The 24,008-nt window shown below is 34.8% G+C and overlaps 1 protein-coding gene across 7 annotated transcripts in view; it reads left to right on the top strand.

The window, feature by feature from the left end:
- The window catches only part of TBC1D5 (TBC1 domain family member 5), a 337,427-nt gene that overhangs the window by 62,962 nt on the left and 250,457 nt on the right, over positions 1–24,008 (top strand). Inside the window, exon 3 of one of the 7 annotated variants that reach the window (XM_069007248.1) lies at positions 6,737–6,882. The exons of the other annotated variants lie outside the window; for them this stretch is intronic. The gene's annotated coding sequence lies outside the window, so the exon portion shown is untranslated. The remainder of the gene's footprint in view (positions 1–6,736; positions 6,883–24,008) is intronic. 7 annotated transcript variants of the gene reach the window in all.

The following is a 24,008-nucleotide window of genomic DNA, read 5'->3' as shown; positions in this document are numbered from 1 at the left end:
AATTATACAGTAGACTTCCTTTAACAAATTCTGTGTTCCCCGCTATAATTATAACAGCTCTTGCCTCTAGCCTGTTCGTTATCTTACAACCCACCTCCATATCTTCCACTGCTGGCTAATGTTATCCAGTAGAGGTGATGGATCTAGAAAAGCAGAGTTAATTCTCTCTATTGTCTTGAGGATGGTTTCATCTGTACAGATGTATTCATCCAATACAGAACCATCCATTTCTTCTGATCCATTGTACTCAAATGACATGTCCCTTAAAGCTGAAGATTGTTCTCTGATTCACAGAAGAGCTGTTGATTAGCATGCCACTTTCGTTTTTCAAACAAGTTTTGGTTTTTATTACTGGACAAGAGTTAAGGACTTATTAAGAGCTATCCATGAAATGGCTGAAGAAGCCAGCACAAAGAAAGGAGGTCTTCTAAAAACACTTTGTTTTCATGCTGTGCAGTTCAGGATATAATTTCCTTCTACTATTTGTGTGTTAGGTTTTTGTGTATGAAGCTGTTCATCCTCCGTTTAAGAACACGTGTAAATGCAATAATAAAAATAATCAGTGATGCATCTTTTCTTACATGAAACTCTACGTAATTTAAGCCAAAGAATGATGACACAGGAGAAGTTACCCACAGATGTTCTAAATCTAATATTGGCTCATGACAAGAAAGTTGAAAAACAATTGTGCTGGGTAATAATCTCCTGTCCACCTGTCTGTTAGCAAAGGAAGTGATGGGTTTGAATATGGGAGTCTGAAGGTGGGAGGTGAATAAGAGAGAACTTATGCTGTTGAAGATATGCAGAGACACTGCTCCTTTTTCTTCAGGTTATTACTGTAGCTGGCTGTGGTAGGTGGACTGGCATTGAAGAACTGTATTGCCTGAAAGGAGACAGATTACCATTCTTTTCAGTCTGTCCTGCAGCAGGATCAAGTACTTTGATCAAACCTTTCCTGAGAAGCTTCAGTTAGTGACATACCCCAGCACTCCTTGAAGTCATGGTCCCACTGACTTTCCATAGTTTGCCTACATCTTTCTAAGAATTTTGATGTCCAAAAGTGTATAAAATACAGTAAGAGATGGAAAAAAATAATTATCAGTTGTTCACATGCAGGTGCTGCCATGTGTGCACACACCCAACCATGTGCACTGCGTGTGCTTGCCAGTGTATTTCAGTGAGATGTGTTTTTCAAAGATCCAACAAAATTTACTCTTTTGATTTGTATTCTCTGTTCATTGATACCCTGTGTAATAGTTTACTGCTGGTCCATTTTGTTGATAGTTGATATCCATCATGCGTCTTTTCTAAATGTAGCACTTTTGGTTTGTCTTTATTGGTTTCTGACCATATCTTCCATTTTTCAAAAGCATTTGGAAATCTGTCCTTTAAGGTGCTGCTAGTTTCTACCAGCATTCTACTGACTGCTGATTCTAAAAATACTTACTTGGAGTCACTAGGATTGTTATAAAAATACCAGATAGAAACAGATTAAACAAATGCCTCTGAGTTACATTTGTAATATATATATATATGGTTTGAGAGAGCTGTTAAAAATATCTTTTTTAGAACAATTGCTTTCTGATTTCAATAATTTTTGTGTCCAGCTTATAATGATTATGTCTGGACAGTATTTTGTTATATATGGAATCAACAAGGCAGAACATGCTTAAAATCTCTCTAATCTCAAGCTTGTATCACATCTACTGTTACCTCCCATCCATGAAGCCACTTAGCACCCTCTCAGTGAAATAATTCAGATGAGTTTGAAGGGATCAATAATTTTTTTCTCTATCTTCTTTAATCTTCTTGAAATTTGTTTGTGCAATACTGTGTTCTAGAATCTTTTCAGGTTTCACTCGTAGACTGTAACTTGTAGGTGGGACTTAGGCCACCTGGGGAGACTGGAGAGGGCTTGTTCTAAGTTTGGTTGATTGTTTTTTTTTCTTTTCTACTTCTTTTGATTTTCTTTATTCTGATCTTTTAGAAATAATGAGACAACAGATCTTGCTCTGTTATGTCTTTCTCTGTAATTTTAAGCATAACTTTTCGAGTTAGGGTTTGTTGGGTTGGTTTTTTTTTTTTGCATTCCTTTTGTTACTTTATTTCCTCTCCTTGTTTGTAGCAATGGCATGTTCGTCTTGTATCACTGTAGGTCTTATTGATCACTGATACAGGACATGGATGAAAACTTTTTTTCTAGTGAGACAAGCTGACAGGATGTGTAGAAGAAATTTTCTTTGCTTTTGCATGTTTTGTAATTTCAAAAAGGCACAGTTAGGCTCATAGCAATAAGATTTCAAAGGTTACCATTAGAATATTAAGTGTTCATTTGTCACAGTTTATATACTAGGTAGAATGGCAATAAACAGGTCAGTTCAAAAGGGAAGTGAGATCCAAAATTTTGCTTCTCTGAAATGTATAATTAGAGATGATTACATAGTAAAATCATCATCATTCTAGCCTTTTGAACTGCAGGCCATTTAAATGGCTTGGTAGAAAATTGAGGTAGGTCAAGGGGGACTTTGTCCTGGATTGTTACATCAAAACATATTAGGGAAATCCTTTTATCCTGAATGACTGTGACTTTGGTATTGGGTAGGGTGGCCTATCAGTGGCCTTTTCTTGGTGTTTAATAAATTTGTGCATAATCACTTAACTTTTCTTGTATATTGCAAGATGGAGAATTTCACCCTAAAATAAAACTGCAAAATTAGGAGCAGTGAAAGCAGGGTGGATTTTTTTTAAAGTCTGTCATATAAGCTGAGCCCTCTTGCCCACCAACAGAGAATGACAACAGAAGCCAGTATATTTATACCGATTGATACTGTCTCTTTAAAATTCAACGTTTTATCTTTTACCTTTCAGTTTGCTTTATAGGTCACTTAATTTTTTTTACTTTCCTTTGTTATGAGCTAAGAACAAAGTATTGCTGAATATGCTAAAATAGATGTATATTTTTTAAGGTTGGCATTTAAACAGACGAAGAATCATGCTTAATGCTGCTGTGATAATAAATAGTACTATAATTGATTGTTGATAGAAACCCTTAAAATACATTTTTATGGTTGAAATATACTTTGGATAAACAGTGTTCAGTTTGCCTATTAAAATAATTCACTATATACTATGGTTTCTTTGAGTATTAAGGAAGTAGGACTTTTCCAACAACAGTAATTGCTTGACACTGCTTGACCTTAATGCAAAGCTACAGTATTTAATGAACAAACGGAGGGAATAAAGTTTTGATAAATAAGGCAATTTTCATGAAACCTTTAGAAATATGCTTGAAGTCTTTTAGTGTTAGATTGACAGTTTCTCCTTTTGTGAAAAGAATAAGTGAATAATTTAAGGCTATATTTCATGTTTTCAGATCTTCATTCTGTCATATAAATAATAGACTGTGAAATGCAGCAGCTCCTGCATTCACAGACTTAATAGACCTGTACAAGTGAGTATCTTGCTTGGCTTCTGGCATCTTAAAATGCTCTTTTGTGTGTATGTATACCTGAGAAGCAATGCAGAATTGTGACTCCTCAGTAACCAAATTCCATACTTTAAACATAGCACATACTCTGTTTTTAAAGGAATTGTTCTTCTTAAAATATTTTCATTACATCTTGATGTTGATGTTAGTATTTTTGGGTTTTAATTCTGTATTATGATGGACAGTATTATGATGGACAGATGTCAAAAAAATAGCACATGGCTATTTGAAATTAAAGTCTTAATTTAAAATTTACTTACCTAAAGAGAGACTGAGTGAAAAGCATTCAGGTGTGAATCCCTCAGCATAGATCTTTGAAATACCGTTGAATCTTGATGAGAAATTAATCAAACATATTTACTAAAATAGTAAAGTAATATTAAAGTAATTTGTATTGTTTGCTACATGTATTCTTAGTTATTAATTTTTTTTAAATGGAAACAGTACTGGGGGAGGAAGAACAGACAATAGTAAAATTAGGCTTGTTTCTTTTCTTTGTTCCCATCCCCTTTTCCTCCTCCTGCCCTTTAGTTTAATGTCTGTTGAAAGGAGAGTGAACTAAGACTTACTGAGAACAAGTGGCATAGCATTGGGATGTTTTCTTGTTCTCAGTCTTCCAAGCAGAATATAGTTATGTGACTAGTGGACCACGGGAAGCATGAATACTTCTTTGGAAGGTATGTGCTATTGTACTTGTTTTGTTACCTTGAAGAAGTAGCTTCCCTAAACACTTCCATTTATAGGTTTAAGGCAAGTTACCTGCATTTCCTTCCTGATACCTACTTTAAACATTGGAGTAATTCTAGTTGTTAAGAACCTTCTACTAGCATGTGATACTGAACTCCTGCTTTCCTCTGTCCTGTGTGGGAATGGAGGCATTTGTGCAAGTAAGGAAATACCTTTGTTCATATATCAAAGGCTATTTTCTGTAAATGATGTTCAAGAAGTCTGACAGATGGTCTGCATTTGCCATGATATTGATTTATGCAGTCCTTATGTAGGTTCAGAAATGTCTAGTAGGGATCCTTCAAAGTGAGCTGTCTACATGAGGCATCACTTTTGCTAAAATACAGGCAGATTCTTTCTGTTTGTGTTTACTAATAGTTTAGCTCATGTAGTGAAATTACTTTTTCTTACTTTTCAAGAAAAAGAATCTTTATATCTTTTGTCATGGTAATAAAAATCTAATGTTATATTCTATTCTGTTTCATAGGCTACTCTGATAACTTATTAATATCTTCTTTTTTTTTCATTTTCTAATATAATTTTCTTCATATTCACAATAAGTCCATCTTTTGATTTCCACTAGGCCAAATGCTCAAATAGAGATTATTCTTTTCCCATTCTCTCTACTCTGTCCAACTCATTTGTAACTCAGAAAACTTCAGTGCAGGCATAGAAACCATTTTGCAGGATGTTTCTGTTGTTTCAGTAAGAATTTACAGAATTAGTATGTTAAAGATACTGATTTTATTAAACAAACCAGTCACCGATTGGGTCCACCTGTGACTGAGTTGTCTTGTGATACTTGAGCAATTCATTTGTTATTATTCTGTTGCATTTGTTATTGTTCTGTGGTCTCACTGTAGTAAGTCCTCTGCAAATATACAGAGTTTGGGGGGAAATGCAGGAAGGAGAGAATAAAAAGCAAAGGAAGGAAATAGGAATGCATAACAGCAAGGATGCTTTGCTAGTGGCTAAATGGGTACATTTGCTAATGCTGATGGTTTCTTTTAAATTCTGAAATGGTTACTGTTCTTTATTTAGTCAGTGTGGCTTTTTTTGCTTAATTTGTTAACACCTATAGAAATTAGAAAGAACAGTAGTTATGACAAATGGACTATGTAATTTGAAAATTGTATTTTGTCACATGTTTTAGTCACAAAACCTAGTTGAAATCAATTGTCCAAACATTCACTTAACATATTAATAAGTAATACAGGAATACTCTAAGCCCTCTTGAATTAGATATATTACATCTTGTTACAAAATTTAATGCCAGGCTTAATAACTCAACGTACGCGCTAGAATAAAAATACATTTATGTGCTAGTATGCTGCAATTAGGATGCTAATCCAAATTACAAAAAAAACCCCAAACCCACTATTCAGTTGTAACTGTTTTATATACTCAGGAGTAGACAATTACCTTTAATTTAATTTTTTTAAAAAGAAATCCCCATTTTGTTTTTCTTTTACAAGTGGGTATGTTTTTTGTGGTATATTTCTAAATATTACAACATTCTAATCTGACAACAGTGGTCAGATTTCAGGAGCTATTTGGGTATTTACCTGCAAAATCAGTGTTATTTAGGACTTTTGAAAAAAAAAAAGTGTCTAGGTGGTTGTGTTCTTATTTTTTCTGGTGAAAACGCTATAGAAACAGTAAAGTACCACCTTTTGAAAAAGGGAAGATGGTGTTTCCAATTCAACACTATTAGCTTTGAATATCTGTAATAGGAAAAAAAATTTTTAAATATCATTTTATCCTTCCGTGAATAGACTTTAATTATCTCACAGTAGCTGAAAAAGTGCATAAAGATGTTTTGAAAAGGGTTTGTTTGAAAAATTTTTTTTGTGATTTACAAGGGGATTTTTGAACAGTTAAAAGAGAATTAATAAAAGATAGATGGCTGATCAGTTGCTGATATTTCATTTGTTAAATTATTTGTAGAACCATAACCTTCAACATTTTTAGTGTGTTTATACCCAGCTGTAGTGTGCTGTTGAACCCTATACAATTTTTTGTGGTCTTATTAATAATGAACGAACAACTTCCTAGAAAATATATCTAAAATACCAAATTACTGAAATTTATAAGATACATGTTTTTAAGACATTCATTCACAAGAGTAGAAATTGAAAATAATTCTGAGAAATAGCCAAGAATCAGATGTTGATAAAACTTTCAGCTTGAATACTGAATAAGTCTTCAATAATGCTCAAGTTGTTAGAGTTGTCTCTCTGCCATTATTGTCATCTTAGAAATAAATAAATTGGACCACATGGTCTTCCTTTACATGTTGTTTCTACCTCTCCTGATACATGATTATGTGAAACACAATATTTACTTGACTTGAAAAAGCTTAAGCTAGTTTCAGTAGCTTTTGTTTTTTGCTATATTGAAATGTCCAGAAGAAATCCAGTTCATTAAGTCTTGAATCCTAAACTCGAATCCTGTTAGATCAAACAAAAAAATAAAAGTATTTTTAGTATTTTTTCATCAAGTATCTTCATTCTCCATCTGAAGGTCAATTCCAGACGTCTGGTACTGAGACTGCCACTCCAGCTTCCTCATTGCTCCTAGTGGCTGGGCTGTATCCCAACGCTATTTGCCTGTGGAGAGTATCCTTGTAAAGACAACTGTTTGCTTTGTGTTTGAGTGCCTGCCACTATGTGAGTTAATTTTTTCATACTTTTTAAAAAAAGCAAACTGAGTTTGCCTCATTTTCATTAATGTCATAGTTACACATTTAACATTTATAAAAATGTTTGTGATGTGTCTCCTGTAGTTGTCCAAAAACTATTTTCATACCATTTCTGTATCAAAAGAAATCTTACTTTGCAAACATAGGTTCTTTTCTCCCCAGTTTGCTGCATTAAATTTTAAAAGACAAGTGAAAATAGTGACTGGAGTATTTGGTTTTAAAACTGATGGATAACTGTACTGCAGTCTGCTTCCCACAGAACTGGTGAAACATAGACAGTGTCAGTGGGAGCTTTTCTTTGCTTTCTCCCATAATATGCCCTAAGTCCCGACCTGAAGGGGCAATTCACTCACTAATTTAAACCTCTCCGTAACATTAACAACATGGCAGTGTTTAGTAATGATACAGTGTTTACTGTTAAAGACTTGCCAATTTGGCCTTAAATAGCTAGCCTGTATTACCTCAATTTGCCATATTCCCTCTGTTTAGTTTGGAATTACCTTGCAAATGTTCAGGTGATAGTATTGAATTGTATAAAGGAATTATAAATTGGAAATCCTAGCAATGTGGATTTAAAGTTCTAGTATTGGTCTACAGAAACACACTAGTTCAAGTAGTTAAAGGTCAGTAAACTCATTTTAATTTTTACTTTTTTTTTTTACTTTGCTTTTACTGACTTCCATCAGTGACTTCAATTAGTTATTTCTCCTTCTTATTCTCTGGATAATTTAAAACTCCTTTCTAAAGTGATTTTTAAGACGTATATGAGCTTGTATATGTAGTTTCTGTACCTTTTAAGTGTAGTTCTTTTTTTCCAGTGTTGCAATAAAGTACAGAACACTATGCAGTACATTAAAGAAATAGAGCCTATGCATCAGAACAATTTTCATGCCTCACTCAATTCTTAATGTAAATTAGTAGGAACATTGGTTATCCATTTGAGAAATTGAGTTGGTATAAAAATAAAAATGCACTTATGGTATGTGGTGCTTTGTGTATCATCTTGGGAGTGTTTTGCTGTTTATCTGTCACTTGCATTAGAAAAAGCAGTCACTGGCTGCAGGTGACATTAAAAATTAAAGGTTAACCTCAATTTCTTTACTGACCAGACATGGGGCAGAAAGTTCTTCTGGATGTGTGCCTGGATTTTGGAACTGTCAAATAGAGTTGAGAAGTAAAGACTGGTGCTTTTGGTGGCCTAGTCTTTTTGGATGTGCATGTATGATTATACGATTTCACCATTTCCAAGTGTTTAGAGTGCTTCTTATAGGTTATATCAAGATCATTTTTCATTGCATCCAACATTGTGAAATTAAAAAATTACATTATAACACTATAGTAAGTAATTACAATGAACTCATTTTACTGATCTACATAATTTTAGGCATGTCTTTTTATTTTGTTGCTTAGAAAAACTAATTAAAATAGCTTTTTTTCCTATTACTAGAGAATATGTGTCTTTCAAAAAGCAGTTAAAATTGTTCTTGAAAATTGCTTTAGCAGCTTTTGAATATTCTGGTTAACTCAATGTACATTTAATGTAAGACAAGCTTTATATACTCATGAACAAACCTGGGAGATCTTTCTTTAAGTTTTTGACAAACTCGGCTTCTCCCTAATAGTGCCTTCAAGGTAAGCCAAGTTCAGTAGCGTGAGCTTCCCTCGTCTATCACTCCAAATATTGGAGGCAGCATTCAGACTAGTGAAAAAGGCTTCAGGCAGCAGGGGTTTCCCTGTAACCTGCTGGATATCTTTCCTTTGTTAAAGAGGTATTGGGCTTGTTCAGTGGTAGGCCAGACTACAGGCAGGTCTTGATACTTGAGACACAAACTGGAAGCTGTGGCTGCTGCTTTTACCTTCCATTTCATCTCTTGATTTTTTTAGCCATGCAGTTAGTATGCATATAGTGACTAGATCTGGTGCTTCTTGGTGGCTAATGAGGGAAAGTGAAAAGGGAAGAAAGAAAAATGAAATTGTCTGCTCTGTCTTGATGATTAAAATAGACTGCCAAAATGCATCTCTTTTTTCTTGCCTCATTTTCTATTTACCAAACAGTGAATCTCTTCTGTCCATGGCCATTTTCCCTCTTACAGCTCTTCATAGGAAACAAGAAAATAGAAATTTCATTGAAGAAAGCAATGCATCTTGCTAATTTAGAAAAGAGCACTGCAACTGACGTATTTGAGGAACCCTGGTATTTCAGATGGGTATAATCTTATTAAAATTATACATCTATGTGCTTGCTTCATAGTAAGCTTGGCACAGTTGTTTCAGGACTGGTATACTGTAGATTGTTCTGACTACAAATTAGATCATGTTAAGAATTCTTTGGTGGGAAAGTGATAATGCTTATTTAGTGCACCTTACTTCTTATTCCTTATTCTTATTTGTTAAATCTATATTTAAGACAGATAATTTCTCTGAGGAAAAAATATTTTTAAATGCCGGTTACTTATTTTCCTGTAGTTCCCTCTGCTTGAAATTTTTCCAGTGTTCTCTGAGACTGGTTTCACTTAATATTTCTTGGTTTCTTGTGTTTCAGGTATTTTTATGTTGACTAATACTGAAACTGGTCAAACAAGTTTCACTATTGAAGTGATTTGTAAAGAAATTGAAATACTATATAGCTTTAAACATAGCTCCTTGACTTAGGGAGTAGTTGAATCCCATATAATAGTTGATAATTGTTGGCTTGCAGCCTGGTTCTAAAGTCTTTGTTTTATAAACTGGGTTATGAAGCATCAAGAAAACTAAATTTGGGGTTTTTTCAGATGAAATATCTCAGGTAATTAGATATTTCAGTAAGTGTTTATAATTTGAAATGCAGAGCTTTCTAAGAAGAAATCTTTAAGTGATTTTATATATTGTCTAACAGGCTCTAGAATAGGTAGCATGTTATAATTTGTCAGTTAATTTAAATTTAAGTAAACTTCTGTATCAGTCTGAAAAGCACTGGTTTTGTAGCTATATTAGAGATGGCATCTTTTCTTAAATACTACAGTAATCTGTGTTTTGTGGAGCAAGTGAATTACCCATTTGTTACACTGTTATGCAGCTCGTAGAGGTCATCACACATCTGTATGAGCAGAACTTTTACGTATTTAAAAGACCCAACACCAGCATTCATTGCAGTGTTTCTGTTGCTGCTGTTCCTCCTGCTGTTGGAGGTCCGTTTGCTTGTGTTTAATTTATGACTGTATTACAGAGATGGGCTCGAAAAAGAGAGATATGCATATGATAAGGATGTAGATATAGCAAAACTTGCAGGACATGCAGTTTCAAAGGGTGGAAGAACAGGTCCAGGATCAAGAGTTATTTTGAAAAACACTAAAATCAGGTTGTATCAGTTCCCCTCGAGGGTACATAGTATCAAATCAGGACTAGTAATTCTCATGGCTTTATTTTCAGTAGCTGTCAGATCCTCCTGGTGAGGACTAGTGGTTAGCCCATCCTTTTTGTGTTTCCTCTTTGTACCGTGTTAGATTTACCTACTTTATGTAGCTGACAAATTTGGTACTGCTTCACATTCTTGTTAGGTCAAGTTGCCTCTGGCAGTGGTCTTTGTGCACTGCATCTCCCTCGCCCTTGCCCCTGGCCCTGGCATGTTGCCCCATTTCCTTCCTGAGCCTCCTTTTGGGCAGCATGACTCTGAAGCCTGAGCTGGCCATGGACAGAGCCCAGCTGATTCTGGCAGAGCTTTTTCATTGTGCTTGGTGCCTGCTTTATAGTTCATTTTCATTTTAACCACGAAACCACCCTTGCCAGTACAAAGGAATTGCGAACTTCTGCCTTGCAATACTTCAAAGTGGTCTCTATAACAAAGATGGAGAGAGACTTTTTACCAGGGCCTCTTTAGGTCTCTGAAAGTAAAGGATGGTACATTTAGATGAAATCTAAGCAAGAAATTCTCTACAATCAGGGCGTTGAGACACAGAAATGGGTTGCCCAGAGAAAATTGCAGGTGCCTGTCCTGGAAGTGTTCAGGGCCAGGTTGGATAGGACTTCGAGCAATCTGATCTAGTAGATGTCCACCCCTCTGGCCATGACAAGAGGCTGAACTAGGTGTTCTTTAGACATCCTTTCCAACCTAAACCAGTCTGTGATTCTACTTGAGGACAGCAGCTTCTTTCCTTCATTTTACTTGATTAGTAGTATGTATGTCTCTTAGAAAGTTTCATTATATAATGTTTCCTCTGCATTTCATTGGCTTTCAAACTTTTTCAGAGACATTGCAGTGGTTACAAGTTGTGTTGACTGAACCTGGTCAAAAGACTTTAATTTGTGGTTTGGTTTGGTTTTGTTTTCAGTAAGACATAACTGCTACCTCAGATGATCATAAATGCTAATCAGAATTAGTTAAAAAGGATTTGTTAAAATTGTTCTTTAAGGATTAAAAGTGGCAGCCTTAAGCATATCTGCATGAAGAAAATGATGGAGGGGAGAAACAGTTGGGTTGCCAGCAGTGTATAGAGTTAAAAACAAGATTGTAATGATGTTTTGGTGTATTTGAAGTTTTCCTCCTACCATAGATGTGACAATCACAGACAGTTGTCTCTGATGTGTTTAGACCTGTGATAATGTTCCAGTAAAGTTTTAAGGACAAAGAAAAAATCTAAAATATTGGCTGTAATTTCCCTTGAAGGGAAGGGATGCTATTTCATGGCTATCCTTGGCTCTCTTTTCTTTCCCTCTCCTCCTCCTGAAGAAATTCTGTGGGACTTACAGAGTGCTTTACTTCCAGGACAAATTCTAAAGGAAGTTCACAGAATTTTAGTGGGTTTTGCTCTTAAGTTATATGGATTTAAATGTCTAAACATGTACTGAGTGATACTGACAGGTGCCAGTGTAGATGCCAGCCATGTGCTGTTAGAGTCCAGTATTAGGGACTGATCTGCAATGCAAACAGCAGCATTTCTCAGTTGTTGTGACTGGCCAGCATTTGTAATTTGATGGAAAGCAGATGAATAAAGCCAAATTAAAGTGACAGTGATGACCAACTGCATAATACTTTAAGACCCTCTACACATTGCTTAGTGCTATTTATTCAGTAAACACATTTAGTAAATATAGAACTTTATGCATTTCTTTAAGGTGATAGAAGCCATGGTGGCCAGAAGTTATTGTATATTTCCAGCACACTGTCATTTTTGAATAAATTAATGTGGAATGTATATAAAACTCAGAACTTTCTGAGCAGCTGCGTGTGGTTTTGTTCAAGCTTTCATTGCATTATGTACATTACATAACTTCATATTAAACACTTTCTTTGGAACATAATTTCTAGAGATTTGTCATTTTTAAAGAGTTCAAATCTTGCCACCACTTTTTGCAGTAGTTTTCTCCATATTATGTATCTGATCCTTTAAGATCTTTTCTCATAAACATTACTGTAGTAAGAGTTGATTCTGGTATGAATGGTTCAACTAGATTTACAAGAAGTGGTTGGATGTTGTTTTATCATTTTTTTTAAGGAGCATGCCTGCCTTAGGGTTATAGAAAAGGTTACCTGTATCTTGAAACTTGCAATATTTATTATCTTTTGAAAGGGAATTGTAGATCAGGTGCAAAAATGTCTCTATATTATAAATGTTCTAAACTTGTTTTGGCATATTAACCTATATTATTTTAAAATCCAGAAGTGTACTTTATAGTGGGATCCAAGCTGGATCTGAGGAAAAAAAATCATTATTCTTTGTCATTTGGTAGAGAGGAGTAAGGGATAGAAAAGGAAGAAAATGCTCTTCTTTTTAAGTGAATGTATTCTTCCCATAAAATGTACCAACAAAAAGTAGATCAAGACACTCTTGCTTGGAGACACTCATACCATCTGACAGGAAAGTGATTTTAATTAAGTTAAAATCCAGAAGCAACAGTATTTCTTCCTGAGTAAATGGTTGGGAGACCTTAATTACACATTGCTCTTGAAAGCACAGATTGCACTTAGTTTCTTTTTGGTCTTTTAGATTCAGACTTTGGAAAGTATTTAACTTATAGGAAGTAACAGAATTCCTGAATTGACAGGCTGTTACTGAGTTTTCTCAGTATGAATATAGTTACTTGAAAAGAATAGGAATTCAGTGGGATTTTTGGGGTTGGGTATTTTTGGTTTGGTTTGGTTTTTATAACAGTAAAGTCATCCAATACCTTCAGCTGGATTTTGGCATCAAAATTTTAAAAAGCATTTGCTGTGTAAAAAGTAAGTTGTGACAAAAGCAAAAGAAATGGCTAACTGTTTAAGTTGTGAATCAGTATCTAGTTATGTCTAATCATGATTTAGTGCTCCAGCTGAGAACACTTTATAGTGTGAAACTTTGCTCTAGGTGACTAGCAACCAGCTAGAGGAATAGTGAGTGACTAATTGTATATCTAGATGCATTTCACTTACTAAATGCAATTTTATGAATGAAATGTAAATGTTGAATGGAATTGTGGTTACTTCTGTACATGAAAACTATAGTTATGAAACCTGCATGGTTTAGCATTTTAGGGGGAAACAATCATGGTTTTGTTTTACTTTAATGTTTAGTTTTTAGCAAAGACACATTTAAATATTAAAATATTCCCATAAAAATATTTTTATTATTCCAAAAGATATTGTATTAAACATCATCAAAAGGATGGACTATTTAATGAAAAAAAAAATTTATTAATTCATGACATTTTTACTCTACACAGGGATCTTATGCCTTGTGCTCCTAGATTCTTTGCAAAGAAAATTCGGCTAATGCAGTTTTCTTAATTCTTCTGACACTACTTTTCAGATGTAATTCCTTTCCTGAATGTATCATTAGTGGGCAATGCAGGAACTGGAAATACAGAAGATTTCATATGCAAGCTTCTTTGAAGAATTGTAGTTAAAGCTGCATATAAGACTTTGCCAGTATTAAAATAGCTTCCAGCATCTTGTTTCTTGTGACTATTTTAAGTTTTGTAATTAATATTGAGGTTTCAGTATTTTCTCTGGGGTAAGTACTAGGGAGTAGTATCAGATTGATTTCCCTGTTTCCTGTACAAACAAGCTCTGAGTTTGTGACAGTCTTCTCAACATCTCTCAAGGTCTTGCTGGTAAAAGTCCCACAAAGTAACTTTTCCTTTTCATAGTATTTGTAGGGTGCTAAGAGAAAGGGTTTCTTCTTTGGTAGCCACAATTTGGTCTGGTATAGCAGTGATACTGATTTCGCTTTTTCCAGACATTCAGCAGAAGCTTAGGAAATTTAGTACTTCACACAGAAAAATAATTTGGTTCAAGTAACTAGGAAAAGGGAAGTGATATTTAATGGAAGAGAATGATGCTTTGGGCCATTTTCCAAGTCCATACTTCCTCCACTTGTCAAACTGGAACAGAATCTTGAAGTCCTTTTAGATTCATTTTTATTACAAGGCACAAAGCTAAGAGAGACCAGAAAATTTACTGTTCTTTAAAATATATCTCTGAATACATACACAGTCCATGCATTTCAAGTTGAGTCTTCTAATGATTACTTGTTGAGTAACTTGAAAAAACAACATATATAACCAGCAATTTCGTTATACACAGAACTGATTCAACTGGTCTTACATGCCCAATTTTACTTCCTTAAGATGTATGCCATTTTTTCATTCTCATATTGCTTCTCAGGTGTCAAGGAGTCACCTCCTTAAAAATAACATATGTATCTAAGACTGTGGTAGTTTGAGAGCTGTTTCATTACATATGTTTGCATTTGCAGTCTGAAAATGTCACACTAAGCTCTTACCAAAACACACAAAAAAAGTTTCCTCATTTAAAAATATGTTAGAATATTTGGACCAATTTGATTTGCCAGTTTTTCATTGTGGAAGCATGCATTTTTTGAGTCAGAGCTGCATGTTATAAAATTAAAGGAAATACTTAGCTGACCATCACAGAAAGATCACGATAGTGTGTGCATAGAAATACACAGTTTTTGTGTGTTTGTGTGTGTGTATGTCTCACAAGAGGTATGAGAGATGAATGTTCTTAACTTCTTAAAAAGTTCTTTTTCCACTCTAAGGATATTTAAAAATCATTCTATCCATTTGGTGGAGCAATAGCTTAGTTAATGAAATTTGATATTTTGATAGTTTTTCATTCTTGTGTAACATCTGTAAACATGTTCCCAAACTTTACATGCAGTTCTGTAATTAACATAGTGTTTCCATGGTGTTTTGTCAATGAATAGAAAAAATACTATTTATACAGATGGGGAAAAAATTAGTTTTCATCAGCAATATAGTTGTTAGATTTTGGTGGGGTTAAAATACAAGCTGTCAATGCAAATCTGGTTTTGTTGTTACCTGCTTAAAAACTACTGTAGGTTTTACACACTTCAAATGAGCAGTGACGTGTAGTCCAGCCCCCTGTCTGTACAGGGGTAAGATCAGTTAAGAAACAAAGCATTTTTTTCCTTTTGCAGAAGACCTGTCCCTCTCTGATCACAGCACTTAGTTTCTTTATTTTCATTAGTTTTTCTCTCCATGTAATGTACATAGAAAGTTAATGATGAAAGAGTAGTAAAGTATTCATTGAAACCGAAAATTATAGTATTTGCAAATATAAAATCATAATTTACATAAATTTTATAGTCAAGAACATTATGAATGTAAATATGCCTTCATCTATTCTCAGTCTTATAATGCCATTCGTTGTCCAGTGGGAGATGAAGAGTGATGTTGAGACTGCCGTTTAACCTATTATAGCAGCCTAAAGAAATTAAATAGCCTTGATGTAAATATGAGGTGGGAAAAGAGTATTCATCTCCATTAAGTGACATAGAAAAGCATGGTAAGGATAACAGGCGGGTGGGTATGCATTAAGCACTGAAGTCCCTAAATTTGGACACTAATTATAACCACAAGGACAATTGCCTCCCACGTACTTAAACTGTAATTTCAGTATGTGTTTTCAGACCAAAAATATGCTTCACAGTTCTTTAGGCACCAAATGTGGATTTTCTCTTGCATTCTTTTTTCATCTGATACGTGATTCGTTTTACCCTGCTATTAAATGAGGGCCTAATACTAAAAAGCTGAATTCATTATGTTCTCCTTGTTACAATTAGATCTTTAGACCTTGTATTTTACTAGATCTCATAACTGTGCTGAGGAAGTCCTACCCATTTTATAGTGCCATAAGCAAATGTTGCACCATTATATTCAAATTATTTGGAGCAGTTGTTTCAGCTTCATATTAATGTTACACACACCTGTAGATGACCAGTAGCTACTTAACCTGTTGCACCACATAAGTCACTCTTTGTTTCTTGATGGTGTATTCTTGTAAAGATAGATAATATACTTGCATCCTTTCCTAAAATTATTTTTATGTTACATTAGAGAAAGTAATTTTTATATTGAGTAATTGCATTAAAGTCTGACCCATGGAATCATAAATGAGAACAGAGATGTTGTATAAAACTATCTTTTAAAGTAAATTGACTATTGCAGTTTCTTTAGTATTAAACTGTTTTCAGTGCAGGAGAGATCATTTTGATTGTTTAGCCATTTGATATAAGTCAAGGTAAAGTATTAATCATTAAAAAAATAAAATCCAAGTCATTACTTCACCTTTACTTTGATATTTAATATACAAAAAGAGGTGCATTATGTTGCTGCCTAACCTGATGTAATAATTAAGACATCTTATTTCTAGACCAAATTTGTCTGATGTTTTTCAGTAATTCTGTCTTACTATCCTTTTCTATGCTTGCTTAGATAGTTATTGGCTATTACACCTTCTCCGCATGTACTAAGCTGTAGATCTCAATCAAGTCACCTCTAATCTTATTATAAATAAACTAAATATACTGATCTTTTATCCGTCTCTCTCACACACACAATAAAAAGAAGGATTTCCTGACTGTAATTCTTGTAACTCCTTTTTTGGCCCTTTTAATTTCAACTTCTTTTTAAATTAAAGATACCAGGCTTGGTTATAGCATTCCAGTGATGCCATATGTGCAGATAATTTCAGGTCCTTAGTACTACCATATATTTCCCTGTAATGCACCCAGGGATTGTTTTTAGCTTCTTAGCTACAGCAAAGTAGTAAGAGCAAAAAAAGCATTTGGTTATTTACAATGACTTGTAAGTTCTGTAGGGATTCGCTGCTTTCTAGGATGTAATCCTCCATTTTATGTGGCCTGTCTTACAGGTTCTTAATGTTCTTAAGGTAAATAAATTAAAATAATGTAATTTCTTCTCTGAGATTTACTTAATTTATGCAGCTTATTGGAAGGATTTTTACTTATTTTTGTCATCATAGAGCTTCAGCTTTATACATAACAGTGAAGAATCAGTCATCAGGTTTTATGTGTATTTTGTGTGATTGATATTTTTTAAAAGACAATAAAGGGGACTTCACAAAGCATTAGAGCATTAATACAGCACGAAAAAGGCTTATAGAGTGTTTGACTTCTGCTGATACCTAATGATATGGCAAAAAAGCACTCTTCTACAGGGCTGCTTTTAAGATACAAGGGAACCAGAGGAATTGTTAAGAATAATAGATAGCATATCTTGGATTAATTTTTTTTAATTTGTTTTTAGGAGCAGAAGCACAAAAATCCTGTCTTAATCTTTCTTTTAGGTATGCTGCTTATTTAGCTTTTAGTAACTTGTAATTTAAGATCACAGTTATTAGGTGTATTTCTGCATTTTATATATCGCTCCCAGATGCTACAGTATTAGTTTTTATCACTGCATATTTTATGAAATGTCAGCCTTCTGTTGGCTGTTCATGCAGCATTGTTAGTGATCAAAGCCACAACATAAAGGAGAGGAATCTAAACAGTTGGCTTATCTTTGTCCTTCATTGTGACACAATACCATAAAATTACTTCACTATATAAAAGGCAGGCAAAGCTTCGTGTAGCACACTCTGAAAAGGTGAACTTTTTGTTATGCTCAACAAAATAGATAAACTCTTCTGGGTGATAATTTGTGCAAGGAAAGTAAAGTTAGCAATGCTATCTTTGGAGTTTGGAAAAAGTTTTCATCTTTCCTGCCTTTTTAAAGAACAGTTATATATGTGTGTGAGAGTGTGTGTGTATATTGTAATGCTATTATAAATCTATCCTTTAAAACCTTTTGAAATGGAAGAAATGTGTCCTTTGCAGTAATCTGTATGGAGTATTGTGGAACTTCTTTGGGATACAATTAATCAAGACATGTTAATATCACTTGAAGAGATAGTTGGGAAGATAATATCTTTACATTATGAAGACTGGTGGTGATTATCAAGTATATTTGGCTTTCATTTTGGTTTTTCACACGGGAGATTATTTTGAGTTTATCCAAATTTTTGGTTAAAAATATCAGAATATCTGTCAGCCTTAATTTTTCTGCTTGCCTAAGTGAGTCATGTATCAGAACTGAAATAATAAAGTAGGAAAAACTCTACAAGCTGTGGAGATATTCTAGGAATAAAAATCTTGAATGATTTTGATCAGCTGTTGTGTATGCCCTGCACAGCAGTTGGTTCAATCAATTTTATGTTTTGGGATGGTTTTATTAAAACGAGCTGCTGCTTTCAGTAAATCATTGTAAAGATGCTAGCTTTCTATATGCTTTTTGGGGGCCTGCAGCTTACCAAGGCAGTCTCTTAATATAAACAGACTTAACTTGGCTCCTCCAGAGGCTGGGCTGAATTAATAACCCCCTTACCATGTGGAGTATTTATTAAGATGGGACAGAACACGAAAAAGGAAATACAATCTCCTAATATGGTAGTTGTACAGGAAATAAAAGAGCTAAAATGTTTCTATCGTGTTGTGGGGGCCTATGACAGGCATGTCAGTCAACAAGGCTCTTGACAGTATCTCTTAAAAAAGATGATGATGCACACTACCTGATTGTATGTGTTTGTGTTTGTCTTTCCAACTGCTGCTAGTCAGTAACTTGTATGCATGTATTCTGTTACAGTATGTGATCATATTTTGACAAATGTTTCAGAGGTTTTGAACAAACCAACAGTGGTATTTTCTTCATGGTGTTGTGATCAAGATGGCCACATTGCTCCATTTTAACTTGGCTTTATAGATGAGATGGTCATTTCATCCAATTTTCCTTAAAAGCTGGCACAGGAAGAGACCATTCCCATGTACATTCAAAGGCTTTATTACTTCTTTCTTGATGTGCTTCAAAAATACAGCAGGTAGAAAGCAAACCGTTATCAAGTGAGTTACGGTTGAAGATGTTTAGTATATCAGAAGCATTAATTAATTAATGCTTTCAATTAATTAATTTTGAAAAGTGGAATTTAGGAAAACAAAAAAATCTGACAGTGGTAGGTAGTTAATCTATTAGGTATCTGACAATAGTGTGCTCAGTGCAGGTCATCCTTCCTGTATGAATATGGCATCACACAGAGGCTGCGTAACTTTCTACCAGCATCAAGCTTATGATCCTTCTCCTGCGCCTCACAACTGAAAGGGCTGAGCATTCAAAGCTACAGATCTATTCCCCATCTTTCTAGATAAGGCATGATTGTAATATGTTTCTCTTCTGATTTATTGAAGAAGTAGGTTTTCCTACTCTATGTTTTCATCCATTGTTCATGTGAGTAGGTGCATTTTACTTGTCTTACGTTTAGTGGGATTCTGGTTTGCTGATGAAGGCAGAAAATCTCCAATGTGGCTTGGCCATGATGAAGGATTTAGAATCACCAGAAAAACTGCAATGCTTATAGCAATCTTAATGTCCACAGCAGGAAGAGATGTGCTTCTAGGGGAGATTGATGTACAACGGTGTATAAGCAGTCCATTAGACTGGGAATCAGAAGGCCAAATATATGGCATTTCTTGCAAGTCCAGAAGTTCAGGTGACCATGAAGAGAAGACAGGAAGCAGTAAAGACAGTCTTTTAAGAGAGTGATTTTCCTCTACTGATCTTAGTACCTTTAGCAGATGTTTTAAACTACTGTAGTTGAAAGGTAAACATTTTGTTCAGGCCTCCTTTTTATTTGTACATCCAAGACTGCTTCAAACACCTGATGAGAAGATGCTAATGCCACTTTAAGAGCTGGAAACATGCAAACCTTATTCAAGCAGGTTCTCTTATCTTTACACTGGTGAATGTCTTTGATTGCCTGGCCAAGAAGTCATGCCTTAAATGCACAGGTTTCATGTATCCACTTGCAAACTTAATATACCCCAATTGCAGTGACCAAAATTCGAGTCAAGACTTGATGAAGCATAATATGTAGTGGTACTTATTTCTGTAATTGGTGCTTTGTGGTCCACAGTTTCATGAAAAGGTAGTAAATAGGGATGATAGCTCTTTGTTAATATACTGGATATAATCAAGGTAGCTTGGTGCCTTTTAACCTGATATTCTTGAATCTTGATATGCACTCACACAGCTGATATGCTTTGGAAACTTAATTTCACTTTACAAATGTTTTGTACATGTGTACGCGCAAAATATTTTGTAGATTGGTCTCATAATTTGTAAGCATATATGTGAGCTTATTTCCATTAAAAAAATTTCCATGACTGTCTTGATCACCTTTCCCAGCTAGTTCCATAGGCAGTCTTCACTAGGTAAATTAATACATTGGTTTGTTGAGCATTTGTCAATGCTAATACCAGCAAAAGCGAAGGTTTTTCAGACTTTTTTAAATGCAGTTATCCTCAAATCTCTAACCTGAGGGTTATAAATGTAACTGACAGAGAAAATTGAGCAAAGTTGATAGTCAGAAAATTCTAAATAAGATACAAATTGTTGGTTTGGACTTGATTCCCGGTCGAGGAAAATTGTGTTTCTGAAATGTAGCTCTGTTCGTTTATGCAAGGGTTATCAGAGTGCTTGCACCTATGGGGTGTAGTAGTCAGATTGCTGTTCATCACTGCAGAGAGCTCAGTGAGGGTGACAAGTACTTAAAAACAAAGTTATGTACAAGAGATGCTGCAGCTATATATTTAAGGACTTCATGTTGACTCCCATCCTGTCTTATTAGCAATGCATTTTTTGGATGCGTTTTGCATTTCCATTTTTTTGTGAGCTTGTGTTCCCTGGCTTGCCAGAATAGGCAAAGGGAAAATTCAGCAGGTTTCTAGGAAGCTGTCTTCAGTATATCTTTTTACTTAATATGCAGATTAATATTAATGATAAGTACAATAGGAACTGTGAGTGTTGGGCCACCTGAAAGAATTAAAATGCCTTCATGGTAACAGTTGAGTAACTCAGATATTTGCAAAGCTAATGAAGTTTTAGTTCAGAATTTACTGTTAAAATCTAAAGTACAAGTCAAGCCTTTCACCGAAGTAAGAGGGGCAGGATTGGAAAAGGAGGACAAGGCCTTTGACATTGGTGAAGAAGCTATTCAGTAAAGAAGCAATCTGACCAGCCAAATGAGGAATTTCCAGCAAGGGGGTACTTTCTAACTGGAGCAAGATTGTGAGAATTAGTGTTGGATGTTGATGCATTAATTAATCCCAATTTACATTTCTTACTAATCTACATTTGTAAGTATTCAAGCTGATAAACATTTTTTGTGCTAAAAACATGCAAAGGTAAAGGAAGATGTCTGGAAAGCTCAAAAGAGCTGAAGAGTGCTTCAGTTTGGACGATATCAACAGAACGCTGAGGAAATATGATCATTGCAGAGATTTTGGCTGTATTAAATGTCCTGCTTTGCTCCCAGAATGTGTGCTGCTAAACTCTTCCATGTAAATACTGGCAAAGACCCAGGTTTCAGTTGCATTGAAGTCTTCCCCACCTGTAATAACTGTAGTCAAGAGATTGCAGTATTTATATATTTATCAGGTGCACTTCGTTTAGTTGTGATATTAAAATGTGTGAAATTGCTATTCAGGTATGAATGGAGAGTCCATATTCCTAATTTTTATTGTACTCTGAGACAATTACAATTTCATCTAGAGGTTGGTTATTGTGTAAGAGCGTTCAAAAGAAATTAACATGTCCAACTTCTGATTTGGGAACGTAAAGACTGATTGTTCTCTTTCATAGCAATTGAGAAGGTTACTGTTTTAAAATTCGTATGTGCCTGAGGTTGCAAAGGGGCTAACGAGAAGAAAGATAAATGCCTCCTGCCTTTAACTGCAGTGCCATTCCCATCCATTCAAGAACAGGTTGCTTAAAGGTGGGAGGTGCAGCACTTTTCTGGGCTGCTTCTTGGATCACCTGCCAGACAGTACTGTGGCTGTCTTCCTAACTTTGCATCTCATGAAACCTGAAGAGAGAAGGTGCTGAGATAAGATAGTTAAAGGTAGTGGTGATAGGCAGTGATCATGTCTTCTTACTGGTGAGTTGACAAACAAGGAATATGTCTCTCTCTTCATAGTGTCTAAAGAGGGACGAGCTCAGGAATGCCTGAAGTTCAGGCATGAGAGACATTCAGACCCAGGAGGACAAAAATGGGTCGGTTTAGGCTTGGACAGGATGGCCATGCTGGCTGTAGGGATGAGTAAACTTCTGCCATGAGAGCAAAACAGCAAAGATCTTCCCTTCCCACCTCTTTTTATGTTTTGAATTGCATTATGGCTTTTAACTTCACACAAATGTAGATGATATACAGCTAACAGTGTTTATGTAGAGTATATACAGAAAAGATAGTGTGTGCTTTTATTGCTCTTCATTTTAGATTTTTGGCAAGATAGGAGGAGGAAGATGGACTAAAACATATTCACAGTTCTAAAGCCTACTAAGAAAGATCTTGACTGTGTTAAACATACACTTTTTTCCACTTAGTCCAGTAAATGTAATGGGATAAATTATTTCCACTCCTCTGAATTTATTGTCTTCTCAAGGTTTTAGATTTTGAACTTGACTTCAACAATTTGGTATTATGTGAACAGCTCAATGTAATAGCAACATTTGCTGTGTTTCTGATATAGATAACTTTCAGTGCTTTGTACTATTTAGTGTCAAGTGAATATTTTAAGTATTGACAATGAGAAGTGAAAAAAAACCTGCATAGCTGTGGCATCTTACGTCACTAAAATTTGATTTGCACAGGCTCTGAGTTTTACTCCCTGCTTTTTAGTACAAGCTGAAAGTAGAAATGCTGAAAGCTTAGAGGCTAAACTCTTGACATATCTTGGGCAGGGGTGGGGGTGTCAGTGACATTCCACTTTTGATTCATGAGTAGAAGACTAGATTTTTTTGCAAAGTCCCTTTCTTTTTATATTGTAAACCACTGTAGCCAATTTTTTTATTATTTTCTTAACATATTTTCTTCTTTTAGATAGTGTGAAGTATTTTCTTTACTATGCATCCACTATTCCTCCAAACAAATTTAATGCTTCATCTATACTGAGCACCCCACAGGAGCACATGACTTAGGAAAGGGAAAAAATCAGCAGAAAAATAGATGGTCTGAGCATTTATTCATTTAATATGCATGTTAATTAGAAAAAATTAGAAAAAATATGAAAACAGATGTTACATAAATTATTTCAGTCTCAGGACAGTAGTAACTTATACACCGACAATAACTTTTATCCGTGCATGTATATGTGTATGTCTGTATCTGGAACATTTATGCAACTGCTACATGGATAGCACTAGAAAAATAACTCCTTAGATAGGCCTTCTGAATATCACCTGCCTTTGTGGGTGTTTCTCTCCTCTGGTGTACTGTCCATTGAGCTCCTGAAAGAAGGTTCCTCAGAAAGGCACTGCCGACAGAATCGGTTGTATCGTAAGACTCATGGGGAGTATTTCAGGTAACTAGCATTACATATATGCAAAAAATGTTTCTTTGCATATTGATATTGTATTAGGCAGCAGAAATTTTAAAATTTAAGTCCTTTATGTTCTCACATACCCCATTCTTTATTCTGATCTCTTCATTTCTCTTAGCTCCTCTGCAGTGGGAAAAAAATTCCTAAGACTTTCTAGTAGAAGGTACTCCAGCAGACAACTAAAATGTTGAGAACATGTTAACAGAAGAGAGAATTTTGTAAGTGGATATTCATGCTAGAATTCATCTGCTCTTAGTGGAGTCATTTTGTCATTTTATAAAGAAGACACTTCTGACTGACAACCAATTTTCTGAATATAAATTCTGATATAATTTGAATAATTACATAATTTCTGTCCACGTTAAAAAAACAGACATATGTGCAGTTCGTT

Source organism: Aphelocoma coerulescens, chromosome 2 (assembly GCF_041296385.1).
Source record: "Aphelocoma coerulescens isolate FSJ_1873_10779 chromosome 2, UR_Acoe_1.0, whole genome shotgun sequence".
Taxonomy (NCBI): domain Eukaryota; kingdom Metazoa; phylum Chordata; class Aves; order Passeriformes; family Corvidae; genus Aphelocoma; species Aphelocoma coerulescens.
Note: the sequence above shows the minus strand (reverse complement) of the source record. Positions and strands in the feature narration are given on the sequence as shown.